This window comes from Rhinichthys klamathensis, unplaced genomic scaffold, assembly GCF_029890125.1.
Source record: "Rhinichthys klamathensis goyatoka isolate OS25496 unplaced genomic scaffold, OSU_Roscu_1.1 h1tg000157l_1, whole genome shotgun sequence".
NCBI classification, from domain to species: domain Eukaryota; kingdom Metazoa; phylum Chordata; class Actinopteri; order Cypriniformes; family Leuciscidae; genus Rhinichthys; species Rhinichthys klamathensis.
In genome coordinates, this window is record NW_026606692.1 from 2,575,001 (window position 1) to 2,599,861 (window position 24,861).

Consider the following 24,861-nt stretch of genomic DNA (forward strand, 5'->3'; position numbering starts at 1 on the left):
ATTTCTGTCTATATTTTTGACTTATTTGTTTATATATGTGTATATATATATTATATAAAGATAACCAGTAGTGTAAAGCAAGGCTAGGAGATGATGGGTAAGCGTAAAGAGATGGAGCTGAATTTAGCAAAGCATCATGAAGGCTTTCCACCTCCTCCATCTGCGTTCGGCATGTCTGCGGTGGACTCCTCTCCTCTCCTCGTCGGGTTCTCCCACGGGTTTAATTTATGGCGCCGGCCGCGCAGCTTCACGCAGTTGAGCCTGACAACCCACTCACTGCTGGCCAGTCTGCCTTCTGTCTGTCATATCACACATCTTCACCATCACGCACCCAACCTCCGCGTGTGTGTGTGTGCGCGTCCACGCTTCTCGTCTTCTGCTCCTGCTGCATTCGCTTAATATCAAACCGGAGAAAAAGTTATTCGACATTGGTCTCCGGTATATCTGTTCTGCCTCTATCGAGAAAAGTGAGACAGTGGAAGCTCAGAGATATGAGCGAAAGGGTCACGGCGCACGGGCCCCGTTTCTGAATGAGCGCTGACCATCGGAGCATGAACCACTACAGAGTGTCACCAAAAAGCTGATATGTCACATGTCCTCATCTTCAGCCTCTTCTTCATGGGGCTGAGATCCTAACGTGGAAAAATCACGCGTGGCTAGCTTTCTCTCTTTTGTCCTCTGATCCGTTTCTTTCTACTGCGAAATCTGCTTTTTAGAACACAACAAAGGCTTTTATAATAGCATGGTTTGCACTAAACACGTTATAATTTGCCTTCATTGTCACTCGCCCTGATACATTATGGATGCTTTTGTGTCAAGTTCTTTACAAAGCTAGAAACTTCTTTGCGCGTTTGGCATGTGAATGCATTCCCGGTTCTATGGATGCGGATATATCATTATGTAGTTGTGACAGCAGCGTTGGTTTCAATAGTATCTCTCGCATTCTCTATCTCTCTCATGGCTTTGTTCTCCCGGCTGGACCAATTAGCAGAGCTGTGTCATGTCAACCTGAGAAGAGCGGGCCACCTCATCGGATCATCCCACACTCTTAAAGGTCCTGGCCTGCAACCTTCACTCCTTCCCTGCGTTCCACTCGCTCTCATGTGTGTGTCACTTTACTTCTCGCTGATGAATCTTCCAGTCCTGCGCACATTACGGATGACTAACGGATGACGGGTGTCAAAACGACTCAGCCAACTGTTATTCATCTATTTTGCTCATTTTGTTTGAGAGATCATCATGGAGTTCAAATGGGATCCCCCCCATGAAGATTAATGAAGAACCCTGTAGGAACGGAAACATTTTTGAGCTTCAAGGGGACGTGTCAGGCGAAATGAAAATTGGCTGATATTGCTTTTTATGACTGATATTGAGGTATTTTTGTTCCTATCTTTTTAATAAGTGACTGCATCTATACGGAGAACTTTTTTTTCACATTATTTTTTTTTTCAAAATTAACATTCAGCTACATTGTAGCAACAATAAAATCATACTATGAATAATAATAATTAGTAGTATTAGTAACAAAAATCTGTCAGTGCTATAAATCAAAATACACGTGATCAAGACACAATCAATGAACATATGCAGTACTATCATGTGCAGTGTTGTGTTGTGTTTCTTAAATTGTTAATTTTTACTGGAAAATATGTTCTTGCTAAATAAATAAATGTACAAATGGGAAAAAAAGCTACACAGTTAAATCTCATGATAAAGTTTATTTTTTGGCATCAACAGGTTCTATAAAGAAACTTTAACATCCATAGAAGCTTTCAATCGCGCAAATGTTCTTTAGATTATCATAATGTTCTTTTAAGATCTGTTAACTGAAATGTTCTTTGGTCGTTCTTCATGGCATCGTTTATTTAAGACAGTCAAAACCATGTCTACAGTACAGTAGGTCATATTTCATCTGAAAATTAAAAGCCAAAAATAATGATATTTTTCTTTAAATAAAATCGAGCCCTTATAGGGCCATTGGAATTTAGGGGCATTATTTTCATGACAATTAAGCTCATTATCCCCCAATTCTCATTACTGTGATGCAAAAGAATCATCATAACGATATTACGCAAATTGTAGTACTTACACATCATGGTGCTTTTTGTCTTTAACTACTTTTATCTAATTTAAATAATAAAGAAGTCAAATGATATTACAGTAATGAGAATCTAATGAGAATCACCATTGAGAATAATGATAATAAGGACATAAAGAAAATGTCTGGAAGCATGACAATAATGAGAATTTGGGAGGGAATGTGCATAATTGCAATGGAAATAATGTCGCAATGCCAAACATCTTATTGGTCCTGAAAAAAATGTGCTTCATTTTTGCGAAAATATTTATTGTAATTATTTGTTATTCGTTTCGGTGTGGAATGTCACTTGGACCTGCACAAGTGCAGAATGCAAACTCTCTGAAGGTAAAATACGGCTGGAAGAAACATGATGATACAATCACAATTCAGTGTCAATGTTGGCAAGGTGGGTGGTGAAAATGTTCCAGGCCTGCAGGTAAAAGGCACAATGCCACAGGCATTTGGCAGAGCTGTAGATATGATTAACCATGACAGTAACAGCACTGGAGGGACATAGTCATGTTTTAATGGAAATCATTCCCCATCACTGTTTGTTGAACCCTGGGTCCTATAGGGCCTGTGTGGGATAGATTTAAACAGAGCAATGATTATCCAATATAATCATTTAATGGATATGTCTGGCATTGGGGCAGAGTGCTTCACCCAAACCTATCTTTTCTTTTAGGAGCCATTAATCGGTTGGAAATACACCGTAGAAGTTTGTTTTCAAGAGGTTTGCTCTCAAAATTCTGATCGTTTTCTCAAGTAAGCCCCATTTTTCCAAGTATTTGGTGCTCAGCATGTCTTATAATGGCTTTTGTTGAGCTGTGATTACAAGAAAAAGGGTGAAAAGGAACATGTTGTTTGTTGTTGTTTTTGTGCATGATGTAAGAAATTGTTTGAAAGGCTGTACGGGTGAGCTGTAAGTCCCTCAACTTGTAAAAACTGAACAAATGCCCAGAGCATGTGCAACCCTGGAAATCTTGCTGCATGTGTGGGAGAGACAAGCCAGTGAAGGTTAACCTGATTCTTCCATAGTTTAGAAAGCGGGTGAGTGGGCGAATAAGGACAGAAGAGGACTTTTTTTTTTTTTTGTGGGGGGTGTTGGATATCATGGCAAAGTCTGTATAGTGTCAAATCTGTATATATATAAATAAATAATAAAAAAAAAACATATTTTCTGTATCAGCACGATCTCACAGCAATTCGTACGAATTTTACGAGGTGGCTAATTCATACGACCTCACTCGTACAAATTCGTACAATTTTTGCTAATTCGTACATATTTTACGAGTTACCAAATTCGTATGAATTCGTACGAATGACCTACCCCTGACCCCGCCCCTAAACCTACCCATCACGTGGGTTTAGACAAATCGTACGAATTCGTACGAGTGAGGTCGTATGAATTAGTACGAATTAGCCACCTTTTAATCACTCGTACAAATTCGTACAAATTGGTTGTGAGATAGCGTTGTATATATTTACTATATATTAGTACTACAATAATAATAATTACTATATTATTACTATGCATACTGTGTAGCTCCGCCCCTTTGCAGCGCTGCACTCGTTGTGTTCTGTCTTCTGGTTTGTCTTTCCACAGCATGAAGGTAAGATCTTATGGATTTGTGACTGAACCGCTCATTTTAAAATCTTCCCGGTCTACTGATATTTGTTACGACATCCGCTTCAAACATTACAATGCTCATGATAACATTTGTTATCGCGTATTCAAGATACAATCTATAAAACATATAATATCATGTGCAGTGTTGTGTTCCGTAAGTTGTTTTCAGATATTTTACTTTAAAATTAGTTTTCGTTAAATACTTTTTTTGCGGTGTATAAATGGACTTAAGTTTTTTTTTTTTTTACACAATTAAATCTTATGAAACACTTTTAAAAATAAAGGTTCTTTATTGGCATCAACTGGTTCCATAAAGAACCTTTAACATCTATGGAACCTTTCCATTGCACAAAAGGTTCTTTAGATTATCAAAATGTACTGCACCCTAAGCAAAAAAAAAAAAAAAAAAAAAGAGAAGAAAAGGTTATTTTGGCATCACTGTGAAAAACCCCTCTTGCGCCCTTTATTTAAGATAGTCAAGACCATGTCTACATAAGGTCTATAATGCAGTGTAATATAATCTTTCATGTTGCATTTTCAAATCATGTTGTTTAGCCATGTCTTGGCTGGAGTTCACTTGACATTTTGTTCTCTGTGCTCAACAGAGTGACTCAATAAGGAAAAGCATCTTGTTTTCAGTGCTGTTCAATAGTCCCACACTGAAATACATCTTTTAAATCCTACATTTATTTGAGAGTTCAGCAAAACCTTTTTCCTCAAACAAACTGACAAGAAGGTGACAAAACAACCTCTCTAGAATATATTCCACTTCAAGTTACTTCATATCTTTACGTTTATACTCTTTCGCTTTCTATATTGCTTCTAAGAGCTCAAGCTGAACGGGACAATATTACTAAAGTCATAGATTTAAAAAGTGACTGTTACATTATACACTGAAAAAAGATTTGGTAGCACTTTGAAACAATTTTCACTTAACAATTGCTATAGTAAATGTCACACATAATTAGAAACGCAAGTAACACATTGCATTAAACATGAAGTTTTGAAGTAGAAAGACTGGATTAGTGTTCTTTCAAAATGCAATAATCTTTATTATTTACAACTTAAAAAAATAAATTAAGTTTAGGACATTTAGATATATAGACATGCATGCAAAGTTTTCTAGTTTTAAAAGGTTTTAATCCCAATAAGAACTTGTCACGTATAGGCTGCTGTAGAATCGCATGACAAAGTGTTTAAGGAATAAATGAACAGAGCAGACAAACATGAACTGAACAAACCACTACCATTACTGTGACAAAACAGCAGTCTGTTTGAGAAAAGTGTCAAAAATTGTGCACACTAACATATGATGAAGCTAAAGACTGACTGGTGTCACCGTTTAAATGTAATCACTTTATTTTTCTTGAATAGTGTTCATTTGCAATGTAATTGGGATATATGCAATAGCAATTGTGATAAAAACAACCACACAAATTAATCCAACTCAGAGTCACAGTGGTGTGAAGAATCAACAAGTTAAGAGTAACTCTGTAAGAGGATTCCGCTGACTTATGTTATTTCATCGCATTAGATGTGTAAAAAATATAAAAATGTGTCCGTTAAGGGAATGAGACTATTCTTGGATATGCCCAACAGAGTTTAATCTCGAAAATCACGGATTTCCTAGCGAGCTTGTCACTGTTGACTGTCACCGTAAGACAGCGTGTAACTGCTTTTCAGCTTCCATACCGGCAGGGATGATGTTAACCTGACAACTTATGCTATTAGGAGCTGCATTCACACTACCTGCCATCTATGTGTTTATTAATTCAATAAACACAAATGCAGTACTACTAGTGCTATATGTGAATTTGAATACTACCTTAATTCTGTCTGCATATTATATATACGGCATACTACTTAAGTCATAAACATCTTTAACAGTAGGATATAACATAATGTGACCTCATATTCTCTTATGCACAGCAAGGCTTAATTTATTTGATCGAAAATACCGTACAAACTGGAATCTTGTGAGATATTATTGCATTTTAAAATTACTGTTTATTTGAATATGTTTAAAAAATGTAATTTATTCATATGATCAAAGCTGAATTTTCAGCATCGTTACTCCCGTCTTCAGTGTCACATGATCCGTCAGAAATAAGTGTAATATGCTGATTTGCTGCTCAAGAAACATTTCTGATTATTATCAATATTGAAAACAGTCGTGGTGCTTCATATTTTTGTGGAAACCGTGATATTTATTTCTCTGATGAATTGAAAGGCTATTTAGGCTGTTTGAACTCTATAAACGATTTAATTAATGCATCCTTGCTGAATAAAAGTATTTTTTTATTTTTATAATAATACTCTTATTAACACACTTTTGAATGTATAACTGTAAGCTGTTGTTGTTAAAATGTCACAGTGAGTCAAGAAAAAGATGCTAAAAATGATGTCAGATGGATGCGGTTCGAAAACAGCCATTGTTCATATTCTGTTTAGACTCGTTGTGCAATGCCTTAATTGACAATAAGACGTTGATGATAATTCATATTTAAAAATAATGTAACCGCAAATTGAACCTCATAACATATTTGAAATGTTATTTTCAGACAGCAACTTAGTTAACAACTGCTTGTGTGCACTGCACTCTTGAATAACACTCTAGTACACACACACACACACACACACACATAATAGTACTTGTAAAACCTTTTAATTAAAAATTGTTATATATTTTTATTTACTTTTTTTTATAACATTTTTCAAGGTATATTTATATTTTCCTGATTATCTGGATTTTTCTGAATTTATCACAGGGCATTTTCCTTAAATGATGTGTGTGATGTTTCCTCTCATTTTGGCCTAAATGATCAATGAATGAGCTAAATGATCTCGGAAGGCAGCATACTTTCGCTAGCTACAATTTAATACAATCTTTGCCTCGAGAGCGTGGCTTTGAAGCCCAGAAAAGAAACCTATAGGCAGCAATATAGGCTTTTAGATATAACCGTGAACCGTTGAACCGTCTTAAACCTGAAAAATGCTTCTTTCACAGACAGCATATGGAGGGTTGAAAGCATCAAGTCTGAATCCATGATGACCATAAAAATGCCTCAGTCTGGTGGAATGCTGTATCCTCTGCTGCATCTGATATCCAACAATCCTGTCCCAGGATAATTCCAGGTCTGTTTATCACATGCACATTTGGGTTTGAGTCTTAAACACTGACCATCACTGTGAGCGCTAGCTTTAGTGTAAAAGCACTGTAAAAAAAATTGCACGTGATGAAGCGTTAAAATTATGCATTTTTTATGTTTTCATCTTGATTCAGTTTTGGAAAATAAGCATTTTAGTCATTAAATATTCACTTGGTTATGTTAAAAAAAAATCCTTGCATTTGTTTTATAAATGACAATATGGAAGCCTCGAAGCTTCTTTCCTTGAGGAACAGTGTCTTTAAAATGATGGCCATCTGGGCAGTGAGGCAGCTGCCTTCTTTTGCGGACACAGCCCGCACGAACATGACAGCTTTGTGCATCGCTCACTGTGGACTGAATTCAGGTGAAGAGAAGCAAAGAAACATGCCTTTTCATGTGGATCAGTACTCCTGTGTTCTTCACTTGGTAATAGCTTCTGGTGAGAGCGTCTAACCCCAAATCTCATCAGCGTTGCATCCAGCTGCCACCTGTAAATAGCAGTGCAAGCATCAGTTGCTATGGATATGGCCATCTGCAGGGCAAATAAATTATGCAGTGTAATGTTGGCATGCTGACAATACTGCAGCAAACTGTTGCTCAGCTGCACTCAGCTATGTGCAGGACCATACACACGTATGCAGTCCTTCTCACTGATAAACACACAAACACTTGTAGAGTTATTGGCTATGTTCTGAATGAAATACCAGCTTTTAATTTAGCAATTAATTATAAAAGCGATTCATTCAGCCTGAACCGCTTAATGTACAGACGCCATTCTGAATTTTTAGACCATTTGAGGCTTAGGTATTCAATCTGTTTGTGTACTTTTTATGGAATTTAAGATGAACGATTGGTCATTTTTATTTAAAATTTAGCATTTAAAAAGAAGCCAACTAAAGTGGTGTCATCTTAACCCCTTTCTAGTCAGCCCCAATTTTGGCAAGTGATGCATTCATGACATACCCAAAATAAAAAGGTTTCTGCTCATAAGTCATTCTGAATAAACACATAACACACATATATTTAGAAAGGCAATCCTTGAGAGTTTACAGTTCAAGACTCAAAATTAAACAGACTGTTATTAATATTGAGATATATAAGTTCAAACATAAGCTGTTGACCTATCACAACACACTGGTCCAGCCGACCAATCAGAGCACATTGCAATTTTTGTGAGGTTGGGCTTCTATAGAGACAGAAATTAAACAGAGCTTTACTGAGTGGGAAGAGAGGTGCTGCAACAATGTAAAAAATGTGTTATTTGAACATGGAAGCATGAACAAATATTCCAGAAGAGCCTAAACAGAAAATCAAGACTCTGAGATATGTTCATACTGCATTGTGATTGGCATCGTCTTAAAATATTTAACCATTTATAGCCTTATTTACATTGCACTGTGATGATTCTTGTGTGCAAGTGACTGAAAATAAGGTATGGCAAACTCAAAGCAACTCAGATGCTGCATTTCATTTACACAGAATCGAGCTAAAAACCTTAACTTACCTAAAATGATTATGCTTATCTTGCAATCACTGCTTTTTTCCCATCAGGAAATGCAAATCGAGTTTAAAAATAGAGTGTGAAACAGAGCACATTATGCAATGATAAATCTTTCAAAAAGGCAGTGTGCTTTATTGTTGTCACATGACCTCATCACATTGCATGCCTAATTCAGTTGGTGCTAGTTATCATCGTGGAAAATTTTTCTTTCAAATAATCTGCAAAAAAGATGTTGAAAAATAATGGCTGAAATTATTTCGTTCAATAGTTTAACTGGAAATAGTAGAGTAGAGTATACTTATTGTCCTGTTTCAGGAAATTTGTCTTGGACTCAAAGCTGCAGTAGTACACATCACACACACACGCACACACAACACGCAACAAGACCATTAAAGGGAAATAATAATAATAATTTAAAATTCATAAAAATAATTCATAACTATGTCTAAATCTTACTATTTAAACTATTAATATAGATACAGATTAATTTTTTTTAACATTTGCTGTTACAAAGTGGGACTCTATAACGCTTCCCTGATGGCAGAAGTTGATACATTGGAAATAAAACATAGCTTGAATCATTCACTATTGTCTGTGCATTCTTCAAAACCAACGACTCATAAATGAATTAAAGTGATGTGTACTCTCTCACACCCATGACTGTCGTTGCACTTTTAACAAGAGGCGCAAGCTGTGATTTTGATTGAACCGAAAGATTGCCACACCAAGCTTGCATCCCTAAAACTGCTTGATAAAATAATTGCATAATCCTCTGATTTACACCAAACAACCTAGGTCTTCTTAAAAAATACAATAGTTGCTGGAATTTTAAACAGAGATAATCAATGTGGGCTTTCCAAGTAAATGAACAATCAATGACCACCCCTAGATACGTATAGGTTTACCTGCTCAATGACAATATCATGAATGATTACTGGACTGTAATCATCTAATCTTTTAGGTCCACTATCATTACCTTAGTTTTTACAGCATTTACAAGAAGATGATTTACATTACACCACCGCACAACATTCTCAATTTCCGACTGATACTCTCATAGTATTACAGTCTCATCAGAGTATATGATAATAGTTATTCTTGTTTCTACTAGAGCAATACATACGGGAGCACATACGCAGCTTTGAGGGGCACATATTTGACATCAGAAAGTGTATTATTTACAGTACTTTAACAAATTGAATATGATTGGTTAAGAAAGAAAAAAGCCACTTAATGATAAAAGGGTAAACATTAATCTTTACAAGCTTACCCAGGAGTAACTGTGGCTGAAGCGTATCAAAAGCTGAGCTAAAAATGACAAAAAGTAGTCGTGCATAAGCATTGGAGGTTTCTAAATGTTGAAGAGTCAAATGAGTGTTAACAGCATCAACAGTCCACCTCCCCTCCTTATAAGCAAACTGACATGGATCGAATAATGTATTTACATTACATTTCAGTCTGGACACCACATATTTCTTCAAGCATTTCATAATTATAGATGTTATAGCAATTGGTCTAAAATCATTGTTAACAGCACCAGATTTTTTTGGAACAGGTGTAATAATAGTCTTTTTCCATAACAAGGGGACCGACCATGTGATTGTCTAGCGATTGCTGGAAAATTGGATACCATGCTGGAGTTAACTCTTCCTCACACTCCCGCAAAAGATAAGCCGAAATACCATCTGGCCCAGTCGATTTCTTTGTGCAAATTTTCCGAAAAAGTGAAGTAACCTCTTGAGGGTCAGGAGGTAATCTAGCTTCCGCTACACATTCAAAAGTTTGTAAAATCTCTTTGCATTCCTTTAAAGGATCATTATTATCAAACCGTATAAAAAAAAAAAAAGTCACTCAACTCATTTGCTTTCTTAAAATCATTATTGCGATGTTGTTTTTTAGAATCCATGTTAAAAATGGTTCTCAGAGAGTTCCCCAGTTTTTTGTTGTTCAAAGATGAAAAGTTGTTTTCAATGTAGTCCTTTTTACGTTTCCTAGCTTCCCATAATATTTTTTTTTCCGTTCCTTTTGGAAGACTTTTAAATCGGGTCCGTCCTTTTTCATAAAAGCTGATTTTGTCCTATTGATGCAGGCTTTCACATCTTTTGTTATGTGAGGCTTATTATTAGGGAACACCATTATCTCCTTTTTAGGGAGTATGATATCCACACAGAAGCGAATATAGTCCGTAGTTGTCTCCGTAGTTGCATTCAAATGAAATACTGACTTAGAAAACACCCTTTCAATGCCTCTACATTTCCTTCATCCCATATCGTTACCGTCTTGACGAGAGGCTTGTTTCTTTTTAAAACAGTCCTATATGTTGGTATTAAATGAACTATATTGTGGTCATAAAGGGGGTTTGGTTTTAGCCTAGTAGGCTTCCTTAATATAGCCAAAACATGCATCCAGAACATTATTGTTCAGATTTGACATACTGGGAAAAAAGTTCTGGAAGAAAAGTCTCCCAAAAAGTTGAGAACTGGAGGTCCCGGTGACCGCTGTAGCTGTTTTTGAAAACAGTCTGGATGCGTTACCATTAGGAGGGATTTGCACTACACACAAAATAGCACTGCCAAACTCCCTCGGAAGATAAAAAGGTCTCAAGACAGAGGGATTCAGCGTCAGGATTACAGCCAGGATTCTTTCACTGTATATTGTGTGCACCATCCGTTACTCACGTACACACAGACACCTCCTCCTTTGTTCTTTCCCGAGGACTCCCCTTTATCCGCCCGAATTAAAGAGAAACCCTCCATCTCCACAAGCCAACTGGGAATGTCTGTTGTGTGAACCCAGGTTTATGTAAACGCCATTAAACTCGAGTCCCGGTATTCAAAGCAAGATCTGGCGTTAATACGGAGTTCTAAGTGATCTTACATTTCCAAGAATGATAGAAGTGAGAGGCGGCCTATTCGACCTCCGTCTGAGACCCTGTAAAACACCCGCTCATCTGCCTCTTCCGATGTCTCAGGTGTTATCGTCTGAACGTCTGAGTTCCGTTTCAGCTCCACCATCGGATTTAAATCCACAGATTAAGGTGAGAGAAAGAGCAGGGCTTCTCTTGTATATGATATAAGAGTTTGAGTCTCCCCACAAGTAGTTGTTAAAAACCATGGTGATAAAAGTTCCCAAGTAATGAATATCCAGACACAATTGTGCAAATGTCGCCACTGAGTAGCTCGCTAGTGCGCTATCAAAAACGATAAAAGAAAAACAGCCAAACAACAACCGTAAACACATGCTAGAGTCCGGGTCGCCGGAAGGTCATGTTGAACGTATTCCATTGTGGGATAAAGTATTGCACACTGCATATTTTGATAAATGCATTTTATTCATCCAGGTTTTCTATGAATAGAGAGCATTTGCATATCCATGCTTACAAGTTTGCAAAATATGTGTTTAAGGGATTTTGTTGGAATAAAACAGATGCATTGGACCTTTTGTGGTTCTTTCTTTCTCTTCTTCTCTTCCTGACGAACAAATAGCAAAGTCTACTCTAGACTAAAAAAATGTCAGATCGTTGTGATGGTGTTCTCATAAATACAATCAGTCATGACTTGAAGGAAGCATTATGGTATGTTTTCCTTAACATAGCCATTTATCTCACTGTCAAAAAAAAATACACCAGTCCTTCCCTTCTTGATAAATCTTGCGATTAAGAGTTTCAGAGATATACATGGGTACATAAATGGCTAGAATTCATTATAATGGCTCTCTTTATGAGTCTTGATTTTGAAGGTTTTTTGAAGGTTTTGAAGACTCTAATTGTTCAAAGTATATATGTAAAGCAAAGTTCAAAGCCAAAAGGATGGTGAAGTACATCATTAGTGTCATACCCGACAAAATGAGGACTGCGGTCCTGAGTTTAAGGTTCATTAAAATGGTTTCCTGCATTCCTACCCAGTTCCTGTCGACTTCACCTACAAATGGTTTCACCCCAATGTTTTCCACAAGGTTGTATTAGATATCAAGAGATGTGGACCTTTAGGATGGCTTGGACTCTCATGTCATATGCTACTCCAGACAGTTTTTCAGTACACCTAGTTAGCGCTAAACCATTGCCACTGTAAATATAAGGGGCTGCTAAGGTTATCTGAGTGGTTGTTAGCAGATTCCTATGGTATTCTGTTTGGTCTTCTAGGTGTCTTAGCATTTCCAAAATGAGTGAGATGTTTATTTGTTCGGAATCATGACGTTTTCCATTGTCAGATGTTTTTATTTGCAATGATACAACATGGATAGGCCTACTCTGCACACGTTATGGACTTTAAATAATGAAACTGGAAAATAAATGTCCTCCTCCATTCCCAAAGCAGTTTGCTTTATCCCACAAAATAGCTCAGGGAGCCTGACAGCTACAAACGAGAGAATGAAGCCCAGACAGGAAATTCATTCCACCCACCAGGACCCATCCGAACAGCCAATTTATGTGACACAAGTTTTGCATGCCAACTTGTTTTAAAACAGTTCTAAAAACTTCTCTGCCATGCGATTAGAGATTAATTTGCCAAATAATAAATAAAAGTGTAAAAAGGAAACTTTCTTTTCATTTCTTCCTCTGATAACCACTGGCCACTATGAGTGAAGTGTTAATTTAAAGGATTCCTTTTGATTGTCATTTCTGAACCTTTAAGCCTAAGATTTTGTTCACAACATTCTGTGAATGGTCGAATGCGGCACTTTGCCTTTTCTTTTTTTCAAAAAGCCCGTCAAAGAGGTTTTTACCTTCTCTTTTGTCATTATTGTTACATATTCAGTTGAATTAATATGTACTAGGGCTTGATTTTTTTTTTATTACACTGTAAAAACTTTCTACCAAATTCAACTTAAGAAATTAAGTTCAGTTGTTGCCTTAAAATTTTAAATATAATCAAATGAACAATTTTAAATATTGTCTAAATGGATGGATGGATAGTCAGACAGATAAATAGAATGATTGATAAAACGATGGATGGATGAATGAATGAATGGATGGATGGATGGATGGATGGATGGATGGATGGATGGATGGATGGATGGATGGATGGATGGAAAGGCCAACAGGCAGATGGATTGATTGAACGATGGGTGGACAGGCGAACGGACATAATGGATAGATTGAACAATGGATGATGGATGGATGGATAGACAGTCAAACGGACAGACGGATAGATTGAACGATGGATGGACGGAGGGGTGGACAGACGGATAGAACAATGGATGGACAGACAGATGAATGGACAGATGGAGAGATAGAATGAAGGATGGATATATGGACGGACAGATGGATAGATAGAATGATGCATTGATGGATGGATGGATGTATAGCTGGATTGACGGACATACGGATGGATGGATGGATGGACGGATGGATGGATAGAACGATGCATGGATAGATAGATAGAATGATGGACTGATGGATGGCTGGACGGATGGACAGAAGAATGGACAGTTGGATAGATAGAATGATGCATGGATGGATGGATGGATGTATGGCTGGATGGACAGACAGACAGACAGATAGATAGAACGATGGATGGATGGACAGATGGATAGATAGAACGATGGATGGATGGATGGACAGATCTATCTATCCATGCACCTATGCAAGACCTCTTTCTACCACCTCCGTAACATCTCCAAACTCCGCCCCATTCTCTCCTTCTCAGATGCTGAAAAGCTGGTTCATGCCTTTATCTCATCTAGACTGGACTACTGCAACGCAATTCTCATTGGGATTCCTGGAAAGAGTCTGCAGAGGCTTCAGTACATCCAAAACTCTGCAGCTAGGATCCTGATGAGAGTGCGGAAACATGAGCACATTACCCCCATTCTCCACTCACTCCACTGGCTTCCCATCTCCACAAGGATTGAGTACAAGGTTTCCCTCCTCACACATCAATGCATCCATGGACATGCCCCCTCCTACCTCAAAGAACTTATCAATCCACAAAACACATCCCGTTCCCTACGTTCCACTCACTCAAACCTCCTCCACATACCCAGAACCAGACTCAGGACTATGGGAGATAGGGCCTTTTGTGCTGCTGCCCCAAAACTGTGGAATTCCCTCCCTGACAACTTGAGGGCACCTCAATCCACTGTATGTTTTAAAAAAGGCCTTAAGACATTTCCTTTTTGGTCCCCTTTAGATGTTTTTTTATCTTTTATTTTTAATTTTTAACCTGTAGCACTTTGAGATCCTCTGATGAAAAGTGCGTTATAAATAAAATGTATTATTATTATTATTATTACAGATGGATAGATAGAACGATGGATGGATGGATGGATGGATGGATGGATGGATGGATGGAATGATGAATGGATGGATGGATGGACAGATGCACTGTAATGAATTGCTGTAAAAATTACAGCATTATTTTACAGCAGCTGGCTGTATTCTAATAATACAGCATATTGCTGTAAACTGCAATGCATTCTGGGGTCGCGCGGCGGTTTGATTCAAAATACAGAATATTGCTGTAAATTTCAAATCTTCAGAGGCATTGTGATCTTCAACGGTCGTGTCGGCGGCGGCAAGAGGAGTGATTCTCAACTCTGTGGTAAGTGACTTATTATTTCAGTTTCTTATTTTTCATGTTGGGTTACTCGTAGACTATGAAGGTAACGTTATATTCGCGGTTCATATTGGTAACTTAACCCCGGATCACACATCCTCCGACCGCGGGGCGCGAGGGAGACTTGCGCGGGGCTTCAGCAGCGCGGACGCGGTAGTATTTCACACATTCCTCGGGATCTACGGACTCCTATGTTAAGAATACATGCTTTAATGACAACAGTCGGTTTTCACACGAGCTTCGTGTTGATCAGCACACTTCGTCGTGATTATTTTATGGTGTAAATCAAATCAAAATCAAGTCATCTGTTAAAATGGGCGCCGAAATTAAAACGCCGTTGTTAAAACATTGCGTCAGACTCACAGAGGATGTGTGTAATATAACGTTAGCCTACATTTTGAATGGTGCTGTGTAATACCAGTTTTGTCGCATGTTTAATATGCCGGTGTAAAAATCCCTTACATTTCAGTACATATTAGCTATAGCCTACTCTGTGTGTGTAATTAGCTTATTGTTTGTATAATGCCTTTGTTCATTTTATTTAAAAGAAAGAGTTCCTGCACTCTGAATACTAAAATATAGTTTAAATGTAAAAAGCTGAAAAATAAAAATGGTATAGTAAAAAATAACTTTTGCCACATGTGCTATTGTTTTAGGAGACACTTTGACAAGTGGACACTGGAAGGCCAAGTTGTGTGTGAGGAGAGCATTCAGCCCAGCTTCCTGTCTGGCCTTGCCATACTGTTCACTGCATATTACATATGCAATCAGGAGGAGGCACCTTGGAGTTCATTTAAAGGTAATGATTGAATTCTTAACAACTTCAGTACCTGCATTTCACACATGTATTCAATATCAGAACTTGCCTTTAGATATATTATCTGTTGAGTTAATGAGTCTTAGGCCCCATCCACACTACTGCGTTTTAGTTTAGAAACGGATAATTAAAACGAATACGATCTCCGTCCACACCAGCGTTTTAGCTGCGTATTAGAATTGATCTCCATCCACATTAAAACGACTGAAAACGCGGATCACGTGACCATTCACCAATACTGGGCATGCGCGTGCCGGTGTAAACACAACTTCATTGATAAAATTATCCCACCATGCTCTGGGTTAACCACAAACCGACGCTCCATGTACGGTCAACGCCGCCGCTGCACACGGGAATTGTCAGGGAGATCGCTCGAATAATAGCTTGACTCCGGCGCATGTAGGCAGTTATAGCATTGTAAACTGCAGAATTTACTTGTACAACAGCTGCTAGCAAAGAAATACGCCATGACTGATGACACCCAATCATAGAGCCGAGCGTGAGCCTCTACTACGTCATCGTTTCTAAAGTCCTCCGTTTTGACCCGTCTACACTAAAACGCCCTCCGGAGATTCAAAACGAAAAACGGATCGGCAGCGTTTCTAAACTTCTCCGTTTTTGCCGTTTTAGTGTGGACGGGAGGTGCAAACGTAGCAAAAGGTCTCCGTTTTTAAACGAAAACGCAGTAGTGTGGACGGGACCTTAATTACATATTTTCTGTTTCCTGGCCCTTTAGGTGCTTTGTATGTATCAATCCAGAGAATGGAACAAAGAAGTCCAGAGGAAAATTGCCATCTAAAACGACAGGGCAAATGGTACAGAAGAAACAGGTTGCAGTGAACCCACATGTAGCCACTCTTCCCAGCAAAGTGATGGGTTATCAGTGGAATTTCTGAAATGTAAGTAACACACACACACACACACACACAAAGATCAATTTTTTCTTTAATTGTAACCTTTTAATATTCTTTATCTGTCTCTAACTGTATCTGTCATCCCTCTATCTGTCTCTGACTATATCATTATGTTTTGTAATATATCTATATTGTCCTTTTCAATATTTCTAGCCACTCTTTGCATCCTGTGATGGAACAGCATCTGGAGCTGAATTATTCTCCATTTTTGATCAGAAGTTTGTTGGACTCACTTGGGGCCTTGTTGTTTGGATATGTTTGTCTGGTAATGAAGTGGTGAAAATTCATCCGTGTCTGTGTTTTTCAGAACCATTTTATTATGATCATGTTGGTCAACTTGTTTTAAATGTATGTCGTTTGCGTATTTCTTCTTTGTGTGAAGGGCCATGACGGCTAATTTGTTTCAAGTAATTAAAAAATATTTAATTTCATCATGTCCATTTTTTTTTTTTTTAAATGCAAGTTTGTAAATAAAAATTAAATCAAAATATACAAAATACACTGTTTTATTACTTTTTTTCATGCATATTTTAAAGTTATAAATTAAACAAATGTTGACCTGTTTTTCAAGATTAGGATGTTGAATAATTTGTTTGTTTTGTGAAGTAATAGGGGAATTAAGTTGTGCATTATACAACACTTAATGTATTTAAAAACAATTTGCATTTGATGAATAATTAACATTTCAAATTCAGCTGCCAGTCATTAATATTCAGACATCAGGAAAATATATTGTATATACTGCATTGTACATAGTTCCTCTAGATATAGCAAATACAGAGAATCATGTAACTTACTGTAAAAAATACAACAATTTAAAAAAATACTGTAATCAGAGAATACAGTAAAATTCTGTAAATTAAATTACAGACGCTACTGTAAAAAATACAGTAACTGGCTGGCAACCCTGCTGCCAGTATTTTACTGTAAAATTTACAGGTAATTTTTAACAGTGTGGATAGATAGAACGATGGATGGATGGAATGATGAATGGATGGATGGATGGACAGATGGATGGATGGGAAGACCACCCTGCAATATTTAGTCTGACATTCTTGAGAATGACAGTCAATTCTTTCTGAAGGTTAAACTCAACTTGATCAGAGTTTCAGGTCCTATTTTGTACACTATGCATGAAAAGTGCCCAATTCAAAAGTTAAGTCTTTCTGTTTTTAATCATAACATTGAAAGAATATTGGCTTAGCTTTTGCTATTGCGCAATGTATATCTGTGAAAAATAACCTGGTTAGGATAGAGCTAAAGTTATCATTTTTCTCAAATAAAATATAAGAATGCAATATTCTAATATGCTATATATGGCTTTAATGATGTACTTCAATGTACAAAAGAAGGAAAGACAATCCAATATCCCTCCCTGTGATGTAGTTATGGACCGGCTAAAAATAAATTCTATCTTCTTCGTGGGCAATTTCCCTGTGTTCATGTGCAAATATATTGCTTTGAGATTATTCAATATCAAACATTTGCCCACACACATCTAGTGTGAGGTTATCCTGTGGGGTTAAGAGGTGTGCACAGAGATTCAACAAGACCAGGAAGGGTATCTGTGAGAGTTATACAATACAGTATCTCCAAAAAAATGATGAAAAATTAAAGAAAGAAATAGACTAAAGAAAGCAAGAAAGAAAGCAAGATAGATATTAGCCTCAAGCAACAAAATATACGGACAGCAGTCCGGCCCTCATAAGGATGCATCTGGACCAAATAAACACCAGGATGTTTTGGGAGCCAACCAAATTCAATTTACTTTCCTCCAGAAGTCCTGCTCACTACACAGATGCTGAGATGGGGAAAGAACAACTCATAACAGGTTTAATAATGATCTGCTCTGCTTCAGGACAAAAAAAGAAAAAGCAAACTGAAAGATTTCCAGGTGCACAGGAAAAAAAGCATTGCATTCTTTCATAATAGAATAGAAGATCACCTATGCTGACATACATTATGCGTGAGATCTTGAAACTTTAGTAATACATTTAGGAACGCAGCAAAAAAATGAACTTTCAGGAGCTGGTGTGTTTTTTCAACAATGAGCGCTTTGGGTCCAACTCCGTTTAAAACACACTTTGCACTCCCTCACTAACAATGTCTGACAGTGGACATCATCTCAACTCTCATTTTACTGAACCAACAAAAGTCATTTACACCACATTTCAAAATGATCATTCATTCTGTGGTGGATTGAAAAAAAAAACAATCTGTCTTCTTTATAAGGCTAATTTCATGGCTAACTTTCAATGTACCCTATATACACATAATTTAATCATATTTTCACAGTTTTGTTTGTGGTGCAAATTATGCCACAAATGAGAGAAAGATGGAATTTGTGTAAACTACAATATTTGTTGTGTGAAAAATATGTATAGCAATGGCTCATCATGGTTTAGTTGACTCTTTTTGTGACATTTACTAATTATAATTGTATGATGGATTGTCAAATATGTACAAAGCAAAAATAGGAAGAGAAATATTGAAATGTTTAAATGTATTTTTGTCTTGCAAATGATTACTTGCACAATCTTGTGAAACTGAAGTTTTGAGCTGAGTTTCTGTCAAAGATTCAATAAGACTTTGATCAGCAAGAAAACATTTCTTGTCAGTTTGTGATTCAGACAGTGATGAGCCTTCAGTAGCAATCTGCTACCGGTCCAGTGCCATTCAAACGTTGTATATTGCCTTTTCCTCATCAGAAGCAGTCTTTTGCTACCAGATGGCATGTCTAACAGGGCAGTGTTAACCAGTGAATCTTTGACCCCTTGGGTTTGACTCCATCTATCTTTCTCCAGTAAAATTCCTTACACATTAGTTTCCCTCAGACACCATCTGAATGATATAGAGTGATGCATATGCCATTTATATCTGATTCATGATTTTGTTCTCATAGTATGTGATGCATTTTGCATTACCCACTTCCATGCTTCGGTTATGTAGTATGACCTGATTCATATTTTATGCACTGACATCCTTCATAACCCAAAAAATTACACATTTAATATATTACCCATACCAATTACCAATATTACCCATATATTACCCATATAATACCCATCTTATCATCACATAGCAGGGCATTCACCAAATGTTGTCCGCCTGCACGAAGGGTTGAACCAAAGTTTACTGTGTTTACTGCACGTCATCCCTTGTTAATTTTACAAGTGCCCATAATCTTATTTAATATGATTTCATACACTTCCGAACCAATCACATCTCCCAATAAGTGGGTGTCATCCCAAGAACTATAAAGTACAGTATGAACGCTGTTTCTGAGAATAGTGGGTGTCATTTAAAGAGATTCAGATTAATCTTTACCCTGGCTAATGTTCACAATCAAAATGGTCACAATTCCACTTCAGGCTATGAGGCTGGGCTTGTAGGCAAGTTACTTTTCTACGGTGCTGTTGAGCACACATATGTACCTGTCGAGACGCTGCAGAAGCATCCATACTTCGGTCGAATTAGAATGGTTTTTCAATGGCTCTAGCTCCAATTAGATTGTGTTATGGGCGGGGCTACTTTGCATGACGCTGCAGAAATAATGAGGAGCGGTATTTTAGTCCAATTAGATATTAGCTTGGGCATCACTGGCATCACTGTTTTGCTTTAGCAACAGTTTCATACTAAATCTGAAGGGGGAATCTATTAGACTTTGGCTATCATAAGCTGCCAAATTGCTCAATGGCTCTGGCCGAGCTTTGATATAACCAAAATGCTATTGGCTATATTTAAAAAGGGGAGGAGCTGCTCTATGTGTCAGTGGAATTACGTCACCATATTGAAAAATGCTGCGCGTTTCAAAGCACTTCAGTGGGCCTTTAAGGAAGTCATGAAAATACAAGGCAGGTCTATGTGTTTATAGCCCCTTTCACACAGAGATTCCGGAAAATACACGGATAAAGTGACCCGGGATTTGACCCGCGTTCGTTTGATTTTGCTTCATTCACACTGCCGTGATTTGCCGGAATCAGAGAGTGCGTTCACACACAACCCGTGTATGTTCCGGAAAGACGCGTGACGTTGGATGTGACGGGTCTCTACTTCAGTCCAGTTTGTAGACATTTTTTCGTTCTTTCTTGTATCGATGACGAACACAAACTTTCTTCTAGAGTAACTGAGTCGCACGATAACTACGTCATTGCAAAGGCTCGTGAATCCTCACTACGACACACCCCTTATACGGCATTGGTTCTGGCTTTTGTTCACACAGCGCGCGTTCCGGGTCTGAACACGGCAATGTTACTAGGTCCCCAACCCGGCATCGATCCCGGCATCAATCCCGGGTCGTGTTTGCGTTCACACAGAAGGCACTCTGGCAATTTGCCGGCAATTTGCCGGGTTCAAATCGCTGTGTGAAAGGGGCTTATGTTTAACGCGTTGGCGTTCGGAGTGCTAGTGTGCACAAACAGAGACAAGACGTTGATGTGCCTTTCTGATTGGCTGATTGTTCCTGCGTTCCTTGTTGTCAGACAGGTTTCTTGCAGGACTCACGTTGCATTTGGTTAGGGCATGATTTCAGTTTGGTCAAAATATTACAAAGGCCTTTTATGCTTAGGAATATGATCTATACTGTATCTAACATTGTGTTACAGTATGCTGTATAGGGTAGGCTTGACAATGAATACATAACATGTACAATATCCATTCAAACTCAAGAGAAGCAACAAAACACCAGCTACAAATGGAGCCAGTTCATCATACTCACTAGATTTGTAAGAAAACCCACAAGTACTGTAGATATAGGGGCTGAGGTTTTCTCTTTAAGGTTCTTGTTCATGTTCATACTATTAACTGCTTTTTTTTTGCCATCTCTTTCTGTTTTTAAATGTGGGGCAGTGTGATTGCATAAGATGTTATTTTTGTGAGTAAATAATCTGTAAGCCTAAAACAGCATACGGAGCAGCGGCCAGGGCCTGGAGCGCATCTTCAGTTCACCAACTGCTCCAGCAGTTCCTCAATCCTCTCCTAAGTATGTCACCCACATACCACGACAGAGGACCTGCTTTAGAGTCTCTCCAATTAGACATGAATTTTAATGTGTTTAGCGTGTAGCTCTTGGGGATTTATTCGTTTTTGTGATCGTTCCCTGAGGAATATTTTATTGCTCAGAAAGTTGCTGTTTTCATTTATGGTTCATTTAAAGTCAACATGAAATCAGCAGCATGGACTGCATGGATATTTAATTTTGTATACACATCGTATGGTCTTATTGTGAATGACTCATTATTCCATAGTCTCTTATCAAAATGTAATTACTTGCTCCACCTCTGAAACGACTTTCCTTTTCGTTTGATGTCACCAAGCCCTTATTTTCCAAGCCCTTCCCTTCAACTTCCTGCTGTATTGAGGCACTTTTCACCATCCAATCACTGATGCATACAATTAAGCCCTACGTTTCACTTTCTCATTAAATACCATGTTTCATTTTTTTTTTTAAATATGTTGAATTACATAGTTTGTAAATGTTTCTTCATGTCGAATTTAAGTAGGGCAACAATTGGTCTCCGTTTCTCAAAATATTAGTTTGAAGAGAAAAGAAACAAAATGCTGCCATCAGTTATAGTACAGATGAATAACATGAACGTCATTTCAGATCATTTAGCTTTGCTAAATTTCAAGTTGAAACCTTTGGTTTTTATGGCAGTCTTTGAGCTCAGTTTATTTCGGATCTGTAATTATCTAATCTCATTTTCTGAGAAGCAATTGAGATATTCTTATGACAGGGTTTTATGTCATTTAAAATAAGACAATCAAGAAATCACAATGTGTATAATATTATGTAATCAATAAAAATGTGATACGAATCACATGATTTTTTTTTTACATTTTAGTCCATCATTTACTAAAAACTGTTTTATTTAAGGTTATATTTAATTGCAGATATGTTCTGCTACATCTGTGCAATTTATTATGCAAATAACAAATATAATGTTTGCCGTTTAAGATTTTTTTTTTTTTTTTTTTTGTCAACGGTGGGAATATCCGCCTTGCTTGTTTGTGATGTGGTAACTTCAGGTAATGTAGAGAAGTGGATTATGGGTAAAGCCTCTCATGACAAGTTAGAGTTATTATTAATAAACACTTGTTTTGATAGGTGTCTTCCTTAGTGCTGTTTGTTCAAAAGAAACCAGTAGGTTCAGTAGGTTCTCCTGCATGCAAGAGATCTGAGAGTAGTATTTTCTTTTTATAACCTTCAAATCACGTTGGGAGATATGTTTTCTGTTTTGCTCTGAGTATGTGTCATTCTACATTACATACTATATGCATGCATTAGTATAGGTCATATTAGTTTACTTATATGCGTCTACAGATTAGCATTTCATGTGCGCCTCAAGTGATTTGTAAGGGCTCAGTTTATCCTTTTGGTACATTTGTACCATACGTTTATCTGACCCCTGGCTTTGTTTCTAAGATAGATATTAGTTTGAAAACATACCAAAGCCATTCAATAAATAATAGCCGAGGGTAAGATTGTATCGCTGCTCTCTCACTAGGGTTTTGTGGCCTCATAACAACAGTGTCATATTCCGTAACGCCATCTCAGAATAAATAAAACATATGGTGAATTCCAAAAGTCTGAGATGACACTGGAAATGTGGTATTTAAAATCCCCTCATTTGGAGCTGGAAGTTTGAGTTTTAGGAAAATAAATACATAAATACACTGATAATGCAATGCGTTGCATTAACATATGTGTATTTAATGCAAAATGAATGCATTGGACAGTACAATGGAATGAGTGAACTAAATAGGTGGTTGAAATCTATAGGTGAATGTAATAAAAACACTCCTGCAAAGGTATAGGTCCCCCCAAAATTCAATTGTATTTATTTATTCATTTGTAAAACAAAATTAGATTATGCAGCTGCTTACAAATCTTTATTAAATATTAGTGTTTTATCAAACTTTTTATATATATATTTTACCCCCAGAGATCTACGTATATTGGTAATATATATATATATATATATATATTTTTTTTTTTTTTTTTTTTTTGTATCACCAAGAGCTGCCAATATTTAGTTGAGCTGTGTTTTGGCAAACTTCCCCACCGTTTAATCCTACCTTTAGACTTTCTTTATTATGTGACCTGGCCAAGTTTTTGATCACCCAATAAGCTTTATTGATGTTTTACAGTGGGCAGTCTTGTGTTAAAGGTGAGGTGTTTCATTTCTGCACCATTAGTGTCACCACCAAACAGAAATGCAAAAATATTGATTTGCTTTTTTTTTACAGCTTAGTTTCAATAACTGCTCTATATGGACTGTGGTGAATGTTTTAGTTTCTGAAAGTTACAATATATTTGCATAGGAAGAGTTAATTCTTCATGATGTGACGAGTTTAGATGGCGTGATTTTTTTTTTTTCCCAAACCACAAGCAAACCACAAGCAAACCACTTGATTGCCTACACCAAACACTGATCCCTAAACCTACCCGTCACTGTAACCTAAACCAATGAAATCGGCTGCAGGGCGGGATTTCCGCTGAAGTGGTTTGGGAAAAAAAATCACACATTTAAATGTTACTGACAGAATTCCTGAGTCTGCACTGATCTTATACAGTACACGAACTCTCATCTTGCATCCCAAAGGTTAACATGTTTTGAACATGACCTATAATGCAATAGCAGGTTGTGAGAAGGCGATGTCATCTCCAGTCGCCAGGTATAGATGAGTGGCTATAACAGCCTTGCAGACAGTTGATTGGAATATTGTCTGGTGTCACATTTGCTCTCTGAAGAAACTCATCATGTTTGACTGTGGCTCCTCACCTGCCAGACAGGGACTATTTCTGCTTGATTACATTTTACTCCCTGATTGTCCTTTAAAACAATACGTGAGAATGCATCAGGAAGTGAGACGGATGGAGCGCTGGGAGGCCGTGCATTCACTGGATGTAAAAGCATGGCTATTTATTTCTGGATAAGGCCATGAGACATTTCTGTATGCAATTCAGTTTGGTGTTCTCTGGGGCATTTATGTTCGCACTGCAGAGTTTCAGCAATCATGCGGCCCGGAGGATCTGAGAATAGGATGAGTAGATGAATGAATCATTGCATTTGTTTGGCACTTTTCTCTGTTTATATGCCCAAAGTGCTTCACGTGTAATTGCAACTCTCCTCAGCTGCCAACAATAGGTGGCACTGAACAATCCTGGAGTACAGGAGCAGTGCAACCGACCCTGGAAAGGGATAATTGGT